General features: G+C 42.5%; 1 pseudogene across 1 annotated transcript; it reads left to right on the forward strand.

The window, feature by feature from the left end:
• The first annotated feature begins 3,009 nt into the window (after positions 1-3,009).
• LOC308327514 (interferon-induced protein 44-like) lies at positions 3,010-7,606 on the forward strand (annotated as a pseudogene). Its single transcript has 6 exons — positions 3,010-3,079; positions 3,768-3,816; positions 5,475-5,657; positions 5,997-6,000; positions 7,212-7,312; positions 7,436-7,606. The product of its transcript is annotated as an interferon-induced protein 44-like (transcript).
• Positions 7,607-13,357: the final 5,751 nt, after the last annotated feature.

Raw genomic sequence — 13,357 nt, forward strand, 5'->3', positions numbered from 1 at the left:
ATGGAGTATATGCCCATATTCAGCATGATACTTACTGGTACTGCTGGTTTTGTCTTCCAGCTGACCCACAGGTCCTTGAAAAGAGAAGACCACATGTGTCGGACTCGTGTCAAAGGAAAGGTAAGATGCCTTGCTTTCATTAAAGTTCTAAACAGATGAGTGGAATACAGCCATTGCGGAGGTGTTCTGGGGCAGCCAGGAGGTTGGCTATGTTAGTGAAAGTGTTACCTTGTACTGTTAACTTGTACTGTACCAGTACTGTATCTTGTATTATTGCGAACGCAGTGATTGCGAATGCAGTGAGCACTTACTATGAGACCTAGCAGATCATGTCTGTCTGTGTGTCTGTCTGTCCCGCTTTTGTGCCCATATATGGAGCTGAGTGATTTGTTTGTGATTGATGCAAGTGTCTGTCCCGCTGTTACGTCACCATGACTCAGCCATAACCATATAAGGAGTCCCCAAAGCAGCTATACGTCCAAAACCCAAATATGTACGAGCTGCGTTCGCTTCCCGCGAACTATGCCTGCCCGGGAGCCAATCAGTAAGGCAGGTCTAACCCAGAACGCTGGTGGGATTCATAATCACGTGTCTAGGTCCCCCACATTTATATTTGAGCTGTTGAGCAGCAGTCCCCTCCCCCATTTGAACATTTTCTGTATCAGTGACCCAAATAAGATTTGTATTAACATTTTTCAATATTGTTCCAAAAATGTCAAACCTTTTCGTTCGTTCTTTCTTTTTTTTTGTTGCTGATCTACATACTCACAATGTGCCCACAATGCAACACATTGTGAACTTGGAGATCGGCTATTTTCAAATTGGGGTTGTTCACAATGTGCATTGTGTAAAAGAGAACAAACCAGAGACTGATGGATGGCATGCACGTTATAATTATGTAATCATGTCGGTAAAAGTTTTGACCAAAAATACTGTCCAATAGTGGTTCTCAAAGTTGGGTCCGGGGACCCCCATGCAGGGCTCCTTGAGGTAGTTCCAGCGGATCCCCATCCAAATGCTCTATTAGCATTTTACACTTCTTATTTCGTGCATCGACGGGAACCCTTTCTTTTTTCAAAGGAAAACCTGTGAAGTTGTAATAGAAAAAATTACAAAACACAAGTGACGTTCTGATAACTGGATTCTTTGACTCAGAGAAATACTGTAGGCCTATATTTCACAGAAAATCAGGCGCATTGTGAACTTCCGTTTGGCTTCTTGTAGTACTGTGCATTCTCTGTTGTAGTACTGTACATTCATTTTTCTCAAGTAGCTACAGTATAGTAAAATTCATGCTACTGTAACTTACTGTACAGTATAAGTTACTGTACAGCGCGCGTGCATGGGTGCGTGCGTGTGTGAAAAGGTGAATACCCATGTGTAAACCCCCCTCAAACTGCAGGGATAGTTAATGCTACACTGTAAATCCCTGGAACATGTGACGTGTTTAAACCTAAACACCATGTGTGTAATAATAAAATGCCAAGTGTTTATTAATATTCATACAATACAGTAGAACACGAGTTCACTCAAACACCTCACGAGAACACCTATAGTGTTCAAATTCTAAACACCTATATGACTGACTTTGATTGTAAAAACTAAACACGTTTATGTGTTTAAAAAGTGTTACAGGGATTAAACATGTTCTTCTGTTTATAATCTAAACACTGTGACACGTTTAAAAAGTGTTACAAATTATGTGTTTAAAACAGTTTATAACCTAAACGCTTGGGTTTAATGTGGTAGTAGGCGTGTGTGTGTGTGTGTGTGTGTGGAATGAAGGTTTTTTTTTATTTTTAGGATATTTGAAACTTTTGCTGATATGTTACAAAAACGAAATTGTTCTTTTCCAGTGCCATGGACACATTTAATTGCATGGCAGTCAGATTTAATTAGTGTCAGTACAAACATCTAGATGTTTTAATTATATATATATATATATATATATATATATAGGCTACACCTGTCAACATTGCTGAGTAATATAGGGAGACACTGACATATTTGACACTTTAACAGCAATAAAAGCTAGCTTTTAAACAACAAACTAATTTGCTCATTACTTTGACTCTAGCGCCATCTCCTGATATCAAACTGTTGGTGATAAAATAAGTGTTTTTAACCGCAATGGCTATCTCTTTGTGTTCATTCAGAGAATCCAGACCACTCGTCTGCTGGACCATTCTTCCATCATGAACGCCAGGCGCGCGATTATGAATCCCACCAACGTCCTGGGATAGACCCGCCTTACCAGGCATAGTTTTTTACTGAGGATAGGTTTAGGGTTAGGTTTAGGCATAGTTTTACTGAGGATAGGGTTAGGTTTAGGCATAGTTTTAACGAGAATAGGGTTAGGTTTAGACATGGTTTTACTGAGGATAGGTTTAGGGGTAGGTTTAGGGTTGGGTTTAGGCATAGTTTTACTGAGGATAGGGTTAGGTTTAGGCATAGTTTTAATGAGAATAGGGTTAGGTTTAGACATAGTTTGACTGAGGATAGGTTTAGGGTTGGGTTTAGGCATAGTTGCAAAAACGAGAACTGTCAATCACAGTGACTACTGGCCAATCACAGCGGGGCTTTCCTAGAACTGCGATGGGATCCATCCGTCCCAAGCTGACCCAGACACAGCAGACTGCGCTGTGCTCCCAGCTAGGAAACATGACCCCGAAGCTCCTCTACCAGGCTTCAGTCCATGGTTACACTGCAGAAGCGTTCCACCAGAGATTTGACAACCAGGGGCCCACTCTGTCCGTGGGCTACAATAACTCTGGCCACGTCTTTGGGGGATACACCAGTATATCTTTTAATCAAAGTGGTCAATGGGGGAATGATGCCAAGGCTTTTCTTTTCACCTTTAACGGGGAAAATCTTCTCAAATATCAGGTCACCAATCCCGCTTATGCTGTGTCAATGCAAGGCAGCCATGGTCCTTATTTTGGAGAAAATCTAGGTCTTTGTAGTAATGGCCGAGCTGTAGTGCACAGCAATCCTGGTCAAAATTATTACAATTTCAATGCTGCGGAAATGCATGGCGACGACCTGACGCTGGTTGAATGTGAAGTCTACAAACTCAAAGGTGAGTTCAATACAAACATGTAAACACGATGTTTCTGTTCTTAAAAAAGTTCTATACCTTGAGTCAATGTCACTGTGGAAGGAGGTATTAGGTGGCCAAGGCAGCTCTGTCCAGTTGAAGTAGAAGAAAATCCTTTATTTCATTAAATATTAAAAACAAGGGTTAAAGGGACACTTCACCCTTTTTGCAAATAAAAATATGTTAATGACGTTTAGATAGAAGCTTTAGAACACTTTCCTGGGGGTCTTTATGTGTGTAACATGTGGTTTTAGCTATTTTAGTTTTAGCCCAGTGTCACTGATGTCATGGACACTGGTCTCACTACCTTCCTGGACTACAATTCCCATAATTCTTTGGTGCACTGCTCCTCCTTGTGGATAGGGGGAGATCTGTCTTGCATGTAGTCCAGGAAGGAAGTGAGCCCAGTGTCCATGACAGAGACACTGGGCTCACTGCCACATTCTAAAATATTTAAAACCACATTATTACATACATAAAGACCCCCATGAAAGTGTTCTAAAGCTTCTAAACGTCATTAACATATATATTTTTACAAAAAGGGTGAAGTGTCCCTTTTAAAGCACGACCAACGCGTTTGGGCCTGCATGGGCCTTCCTTCATCAGGGTCAGCATGATGTTTCTGTGTTTTAATTACATATTGTCATAACTGTCTGGTTGTTCTAAACAGAATGTAAAGCCATGAAGAAACCGTGGACGACGATGGACTGGACTCCTGAGTAAGTCACTCTGGATTTAGCCTCGGAAACCCAGACGTTTTTATTTCCAGGGAGAAAGAAAAGTCTGGGTCCGAGTCCACTTCAATACGGCATAGAGTAGCACAAACGTCGATCACTCTCTGCTGATTTCTGATCGTCTGCACCTTTGTTAAATTGACACACACACACGCACACATGTACACACACACACACACACACACACACACACACACACACACACTCCTCTCTGTCGCTCTAATTAATTAGTATCATGTCCAGCAGCTGCGCACAGTTTCTGCCGGCGGATCCTGCCGGGAGCTGCCTATGCCATAGAAAGCATAGGTTAGTTCCATGCTACTCTGGATTAGTCTCTGTTATACTGTATATACAGTATGGAACCATACTGTACCATATATCATTGCTGTCCGCGGGAAACCTCATAACTCCATTTTTGAGGTTTTTGATTCCCCCCCCCCCCCTCCATAAATCATTGCTTTTGAACACCCTTTAGGTCTGTGTGAACCAATGGAAAGTAGTAAAAAAAAAACGCTTTGGACAAAACCTCTTAACTCCATTGGAACGTCAAACGGTCTGCTAAAACAGCTAACTCCACCACCTCTCTCCTTTTCAAGTAATTGGCAATATCTAAAGTCACAACACCAACTTTGATGAGGCAGTATTGCATCGTTTCTTCATTTCCTTTAAAAATTTATATTTTTCATTTCCTGAAAAATGAACATTTTTCCAGATTTCCAGACAGCAACAATATAATACTGTACTTATTCATATACTGTACTACTTTACTATAGTGGGTCTGCAACCTTTTTGACATGAAGTGGCATGTTTTCATTTTTATAGATGGTCAGTGTGCCATATCTTTATCAACATTAAGTTTAATATTTACAACTGATTTTGATTGTCCATATACATAACAACCTGTATTTTTTGTAAATTATTTTGTAGATCATTAGCGATAACCCAGTCGCAGACTCCATCCTCTTTCAGATTTAGGAGTTTGTAATGAACGAATACAAATGATGTGCAGGATCATGTCATTTCCTTTCTCACACCTATACCAATGTGCGGCTGCCAGTGATCACCTTCCCCTGTGCCACCCATGCCTAAGGTGATCAGTGATCACCTTCCCCTGTGCCATCCATGCCTAAGGTGATCAGTGATCACCTTCCCCTGTGCCACCCATGCCTAAGGTGATCAGTGATCACCTTCCCCTGTGCCACCCATGCCTAAGGTGATCAGTGATCACCTTCCCCTGTGCCACCCATGCCTAAGGTTGCCACGATATTGTATTGTGCGCCATGTTTGTTTATAGTGCAAATTTGTGTAAACTGAAACAGACAAAATCTAATCAACTGAAACTACACATTTACTGAGTCACACAGCACTATATCGTTGCCAAAGTAGAAAGAAGAACGCCACACTTTGCTAGATTTGGTTTATACAACCAGGGCAGGGGTGAAAGATCAAACACATTTCACAATCCATACTACTACTACTACTGCACGCAATAGCATTAAAAATAGCAGCTGAGGCTCCCGAGTCCCGACAGTTAAGAAATCAGCACTGCACCTACAGTATGTATACTGTACAAGATTTGCCTACATTGCATCTGCAGTGAAACATGCTTAAATGTTTAACCTGTTGAACACTGGTCTCCACAGGAATAAGGAAGCTCTGCTGTACCAAATAGAACAGAGAAGTTTCAGTGCTGTGTCCCAGATCAGGGTTCTGCTCATTGGACCAGTGGGAGCAGGGAAGTCCAGCTTCTGCAACTCCATCAAGTCCATCTTGGACACGTCACCCTCCAGGGGGCTGCAGGCAACCGGGGCTCCACCACCACCCAGGTGACCCACTGCTACGTAACTCTAAACCATAACCACCCATGTTGTGAACTAATGTTCTTGGTTGACAAGTTGGGCACAGATTAATGCCAGGCAATACAACTTAACAGCCTGCCAAGAATATGAGAAAGTAGTCGCACTGGGATTTCCCATCAGTGTGGGGAGGGAGGGAGTCACGGTTTTCCTTTGTGTTTTGGTTCCTCAGCTGTGAATTCCTCTAAATGCACACGTACATGTGTCCATGTGTATGTAAGAACAATAAATGAGAAATCAAGTATAATAATTAAGAAATCAAGTATAGCCCGAGACAATCAACGTGCCTCATCCTCCACTCTGTAATAGTTAAGTAAGTCATTTTTGTACATCCTCTTAAATTGTACAATGTTGGTGCTTTGTTTGAGTTCTACAGCCAGACCATTCCACAAATTGACCCCACAGATTGTTATACATTGACTTTTCATGGTAGTGTTGACAAGAAGTTTCTTCAAATTTAGCTCCCCTCTTAAATTATAACCCCCCTCTCTGTCAAAAATAATAATAATAACGACCCCCAGGCTGTGCAATTGTGAAAAACCACTGTTTTGGTGAAGAGGTGACCACCGAAAAGGTGGCCACCTCTTCACCTAAATCTGGAGTCTGAATAGGCCCTTTAGTAGAGTGAAATAATAACATTGTACATCCTACAGTTTCACACCTACGAGGTTAAAGCTAGAGAGCCGGGCAAACCTCTGCCAATCATCTTGTGTGACACCATGGGATTGGAGGAGACCACAGGGGTTAATGTGGACGACATAAGCAGCATTTTGAGAGGTCACATTGCCGACAGATATCAGGTGAATCTTCGCACATTTCTAATTGAAAACCAAACTAGAGTTTAAATTAGTAATACTAATTGTGGTTCTTTGCTTTGCCGAACAGGATCATCTTATTTCAATCATCTTTTGCTGTCTTTAATTAGATAGGACATTAGAGAGATGGGAAGGATATGTAATGCATTATTCAGTCAGTCATGAGTGAAATTAATGTGTTTTCTTTCCCCTGCTCTTCACAGTTCAACGCTTTAGTTCCGTTACAACCAGAGGCCCAGGCCTACAATAAAGGTCCAGGTCTTCAGGACAGGATCCACTGCGTGGCCTACGTCATCGACGCCATGTCCTCCAAGATTGAGGACAAACTGGCCGCCGTTTGACGCAAGGTCAACCTAGTCGGTCAGTTGCTCAAACGCAGCATCACTGTAAGCCCCAATTGTTGCGCCACCGCAAAATGGTGTCTCATGACAAATGGTACAAGCTTATAATGTGTTGCAAGCGCAACACAACATGCATTGTGAGCTTGTAGATTGTCTATTTTCGGCACTTGTGGTTATGTAGTATAAATTAGGCTTATCAATGTCAAGATCTCTCCCAGTGAAGCTTCCTTCCAAAATTAATGGTAAGGCATACTAATATAGTAGTATATAGTCCTTGGTTTACAAAACAAAAGTATCACAATTGCACAGCCTGGGGTCGTTATTATTATTTTTTACAGCTGTTGAACATGTTGGGTGCTGTTCTCCAGGGATCCCTCAGTTGGTCCTGTTGACTAAAGTGGATGAAGCCGATCGGGCTGTGGCAAAGGACCTGAGCAGTGTTTATCACAGCCTCTACATCAAGACCAAGGTGAGTTCTACCAAAGACAAACCACAGGAAACCAACACTACCTCACTGAGCTTGAATGTGTCGTCCCCCCGTCCCCCCCCCAAATTATTTGCGGACACTCGGTTTGGGAACCATTGACTTAAGCTCCAGGAGGCCAGCCAGTGTCTGGGCGTTCCTCTATCCTCTGTGTTTCCTGTGAAGAACTACAGCGAGGAGAAAGAGCTGGACAAGAGCTGTGACATCCTGCTCCTCAGCGCCGTCAACGAGATACTGCGCTCAGCTGAGAACTACCTTGATAAAGGAAAGACAGATTGAGCAAGTGTATAGAGCGACGCTCTATACACTTTATGTTGGTATGTCTCCTATACTGAGTGAGAACACACTAACTCAGGACACTCTGTTTGGGAACCACTGAGCCAAGCTAACGTTCATCTGTTGTGCTGTGTTTGGACTCTCTGTAGAAATATCTATCTAATCTATTATTCATCCCTACCAATTCTAATACGATACAGGCATTTATAGAAAAAATGATTAAACTCTGGACATTATAGAAATGGATAATTACTGTTCGAACGCAGCTCAAAAGGAACCAACCTTTCTGCACTAAGCACCAATATTATTGTTTTATTATTATAGTTGATGCAGCAATGGTCACAAATCGTTTGACCTTCAATGCCATGTTTTACAAAGTGAAAAGTTAGTTAGACTTTAACCTAACTCGTATAAATTGCACTGGTGATGGCTGAAACATGTGGGGACAAGACTTGGTTGTCAGTGAGAGCTTACTGCCAGTAGTAAGCTGTCATGGGAAGGTTTTACCTTTTGTTATCAGGAGATGGCGATAGAGTCAAAGTAATGAGAAAGTTTTGATTATAGTTAAAGTGTTAAATATGTCAGCGTCTCCCTATATAGGCTACTACTCGGCAATGTTGAGAGAAGCCAATATCTTGAAGCCAATATGCCAGTAAGAAACTCAATTTGCATTAAAAAACAATATTTAAATATGGTCTTAAGTAATCTAAAGTACCGGTATACATTATGTGAACAAGTATGGTACATCATCAGACCTATTTGTATCCTTTAACTTCTTGTTTTGCCCCAAAATGTCTGGATATACAGGTTTTATAGCTGTTTGTAGAGATATTAGACCTGTAATTGTCAAATGTTTTAGCATGTTCTATTATCCTGAATACTTTACTTTAAAACCATTTTCCAAGTATTATTCCTTTTTACATTTTGGACAAAATAGCCAATTTTACATCGAGGTGCCCAGATGTCCCATTGCCCCTGGCCTAGCCGCATTTTGCAACTCTAGATTTTTTTATAATGGGTTGAATCTAGAGTTGCAAATTGCAATACCCTCCATTGACTCCCCACTCATCCAATTTGGTTTGCGATCTGCTTGTTTTAAACGACGTTAAACTTGCAAACATTGCAGCTGTAGTCCTAGCCGCAATTTGCAAAAAAAAACACTTTCACCTAGAAACTCCAATCTAATTATCATCCTCAGTTGTTTTCCTTGTTCTATAAGTGAAATGTTTCATAGTTTTAGAAATATATAATGCTTTGACATGAGAAATTCAGAATGGGGGTTCTATGGCAGATGTTGGCAAGTCAAAAAATCACTTTCACCTAGAAACTCCATTCACACTTTTTCATATGCAGGTTTAATGTTTGTGTTTATAGTTCAATGTTTGTTTTAAAAACGCCCATTGACGATGAAGGGAAAATGTACGTCATCTTGTCCCTAACACAAACATTAAATGCCATTAACAATAAAGAGAATTTGCAATGACTAAATTAATTTCGCTCCTATGCCACCAAAATGTGGAACGCCCTACCAACAGTCATTAAGACATGCAAATCCCTTGACTCCTTCAAAACTGCACTCAAAGGGCACCTACGGATGGCTGCAATTTGAAACTGGCAAAAACGGGTAAAATCTGAATCCCCCCACCCATTTCCCCACTCACTGTAGGCTATATGTTTATTTTCCCATGTTCCCAGGCTGCCAAGCCAGAGCATATCAGCCCTTGCAGTCAGCCATTGCAGCCATACCAGCCTTGCTCAGTCAGCTCAGCCAGGCCTCTTTCGAGGCCTGGCTCTCTGTCTGCCTGGCCCGGTCTGCCCTGCCCTGCCTTGCAGCAACAGAACCAGCCTATCTGGCGAGCCAGCCAGCTCAGAATGCGAGCTTAGCAAGCCAGTGCAGCAACAAGCCCAGACTAGGTTACTGCAGCCTTACTGTGCAGCCACAGCCACTCAGCCCAGACCAGCAGGAGCAAGCCAGGCTCCAACCCTTGCAGCGCAGCCTTAGGCCGGATAGTCCCCCTGCCTGCACTTTGTTGCCTTCCTGGTCTTTCTGCCTGCCTGTCTGCCTTGGCCTGCCGGTCTGAAACTGGTTTAGACTAACTGCGTGCTTGCCAGCTGCGCTGGCTTGCTGAGCTCGTATTCTGAGCTGGCTGCCTTGCCGGCAAGGCTGGTTCTATTGCTGCGGGGCAGACCGGGCCAGGCAGACAGAGAGCCAGGCCTCGAGAGAGGCCTGGCTGAGCTGACTGAGCAAGGCTGGTATGGCTGCAATGGCTGACTGCAAGGGCTGATGTGCGCTGGCTTGGCAGCCTGACTTTCTACACTGGCTGACTGGCGGAGCTGGCTGGCTGCGTTGGCTGATTGGGCGGGCTTGCTGGCTAGCTGGCTTGCTGGGCTCCCTGAGGGAAGCTTTGGGATGGATCTCTAGGGGCATCGGCTTGTGTTGAGCTTTCCAACGGCGTCTACCTTGATCTCTGTCCTAACAAAGAGACAGAAAAAGAAAGACACACACAAACTCAACTATGCTTCCACATGAGGAAGGCAGGCACGCAGGCAGGCACCAGCTGACTGCATGCTTGCCTTTGTGTTCTCCAGGTGTTTTTTGAAGTGTCCTGTCCAGTGTAACTCCAAGTTACATGGGGTGGGTATGGTTGGAGAGTTTGTGACCATCCCAAGTGACGCTCAGTTCGTTTTTCGCGTCTCGGTTTCCTCAGGTGGAAGCTGCATAGTTGGGTTTTTGATGGGTTGGGTTTCAGGTGGTTGTATTGTAGTAGCTTGACATTTCTTGGAGGGCACTTTCAAGGACAGACTCAATCTTTTGCAAGTCTGCTTGTTGGGTGGTAATGCAGAGGTCGTCGGCGTAGATGAAACGCTGGCATTCTGTTGGTAGTGGCTGGTCGTTTGTGTAGATATTGAAAAGGAGGGGGGCGAGCACGCTACCTTGTGGGAGGTCGTTCTTTTGGGCTTTCCATTTACTCCTCTGGTCAATTAACTGGACATAGAAGCGCCTGTTGTTGAGGAGGCTTTTCCTGACCATTGTGCCGTGTTGGACAGCAGAGAGATCTCTGAATGCTGCTGCAGTTATTTGTTTTCCCTCAAACCCATCCTCAATGTGTTGGGTGAGGTTGAGCTCTGTCCAGCACAGGAGCGGCCGGGACGGAAGCCAGCTTGGTCTTTAGTCAGCTTTGTTGAGTGACAACGAGGCGTTGGAGTAGCAGCCTCTCATAGAGCTTGTAGGTGATGCAAAGGAGGGACATGGGTCGGTAGCTCTTTGGGGATGATGGGTCTTTGCCAGGTTTGTGGATTGCAACCACTTTGGCCTTTTTCCAGACAGAAAGGATGGTTTTCTGTGCCATGCATGTGTTCAGCATCCCCACTAGCCAGGTCTTTGCGTTAGGTTCCAGGTGCTGTATAATTTCTGCCAGTATGTCATCAATCCCTGCTGCTTTTCCGGGTTTCAACTTTCCCATTGCAATTCCGAGTTCTTCTAGGTCGAAGGGTTTGGTTTGAGGGTTGGCTGATTGTGGTTGGTCTGATACCACTGTGCGATGGTATTCTCCTGTGGGTCGGCGGCGGTGTTGGTTACGACTGTTGGCCACCAGTTGTGATGCAACAGAGTTCGCTGTGACCGTTGTGAATTATAGGTGGCTCCCAGAGGTCCTTGATCCCCATGGGATCCAACAGTGGTCATTGAAGCGTGCACACACAAATGCACATATGCACCTACACACGCACAGGCGCACATGCGTATGCACACCTGGACCTGTAAATTAACAACACAAAAACTAAGGCACTGGTGTCGGACTTCTGGTTTACCGGAACGGGGTTCAACTCCCTGCAGTGCCCTGCTCAATGTGTTGTATTTACATGGTTCATTGGTCCATGGTCTCAGGTCATTGAGCGGCGTGCTATATAGACAACGCTATATACTGTTATTTTTCATGTTGGTGTTCTCTATATCTTTTCGTCCTGGGCATGACGTTAAACTGTTCCGTTCGAGAGGACCGGCGACCCTCGAATTTAAACAGCCACGAAAGGAGTTGTTATTTAGGGCTGTGTCGACCAATTTGGTGTGACGTGATCGGCTCCAGCTTGAGCAGGCATACTCTGCTGTAGAGAAATACAGGGCCATGGCAGTTGCACTGATTGTTTGTGGGTCTGCGTCCCACTTGGAGTTTTTTTTTCACAGGATGTTATTGTGGGTGTTGACCGTGGCTTTTGTGTTCTCCAGGTGTTCTTTTTTGGAGAGTTTGTGATGCTCAGTTCTTTTTTTGCATACTATAGCACGCCGTTTTTCATCATTTTTGACGTTTTGACAAAAATGACAAAATGAAAAAAACGATGGGTTATAGCCCATGTTTTTTGAAAATTTGAAAAAAAAAGTTATCCTTGTTTCTCATCATTTTGGACCATGGGCTATAGCCCATATGGTACGGCATACTATAGCACGCAGTTTTTCATCATTTTTGATGATTTGACAAAAATGAAAAAAACGATGGGTTATAGCCCATGTTTTTTGAAATTTTGAAAAAAAAGTTATCCTCGTTTCTCATCATTTTGGACCATGGGCTATAGCCCATATGGTACGGCATACTATAGCACGCCGTTTTTCATCATTTTTGAGGATTTGACAAAAATGACAAAATGAAAAAAACGATGGGTTATAGCCCATGTTTTTTGAAATTTTGAAAAAAAATAGTTATCCTCGTTTCTCATCATTTTGGACCATGGGTTATAGCCCATATGGTACGGCATACTATAGCACGCCGTTTTTCATCATTTTTGACGATTTGACAAAAATGACAATGAAAAAAACGATGGGTTATAGCCCATGTTTTTTGAAATTTTGAAAAAAAAAGTTATCCTCGTTTCTCATCATTTTGGACCATGGGCTATAGCCCATATGGTACGGCATACTATAGCACGCCGTTTTTCATCATTTTTGATGATTTGACAAAAATGAAAAAAACGATGGGTTATAGCCCATGTTTTTTGAAATTTTGAAAAAAAAGGTTATCCTCGTTTCTCATCATTTTGGACCATGGGCTATAGCCCATATGGTACGGCATACTATAGCACGCCGTTTTTCATCATTTTTGAGGATTTGACAAAAATGACAAAATGAAAAAAACGATAGGTTATAGCCCATGTTTTTTGAAATTTTGAAAAAAAAAGTTATCCTCGTTTCTCATCATTTTGGACCATGGGTTATAGCCCATATGGTACGGCATACTATAGCACGCCGTTTTTCATCATTTTTGACGATTTGACAAAAATGACAAAATGAAAAAAACGATGGGTTATAGCCCATGTTTTTTGAAATTTTGAAAAAAAAAAAAATCCTCGTTTCTCATCATTTTGGACCATGGGTAAACAAGCCTACTAATAAATATATAGAGATATGATAGCATCAGCTCTATATATATTAAATAATCATTAATCAAACATAATCAAAACAGCCAACAGCTGTCACAGCCGTACCATATGGTCCAAAATGATGAGAAACGAGGATAACTATTTTTTTTCAAAATTTCAAAAAACATGGGCTATAACCCATCGTTTTTTTCATTTTGTCATTTTTGTCAAATCGTCAAAAATGATGAAAAACGGCGTGCTATAGTATGCCGTACCATATGGGCTATAGCCCATGGTCCAAAATGATGAGAAACGAGGATAACTATTTTTTTTCAAAATTTCAAAAAACATGGGCTATAACCCATCGTTTTTTTCATTTTGTCATTTTTGTCAAATAGTCAAAAA

The sequence above is a fragment of the Protomyctophum bolini genome, assembly GCF_963924005.1.
Source record: "Protomyctophum bolini genome assembly, chromosome: 13".
NCBI classification, from domain to species: domain Eukaryota; kingdom Metazoa; phylum Chordata; class Actinopteri; order Myctophiformes; family Myctophidae; genus Protomyctophum; species Protomyctophum bolini.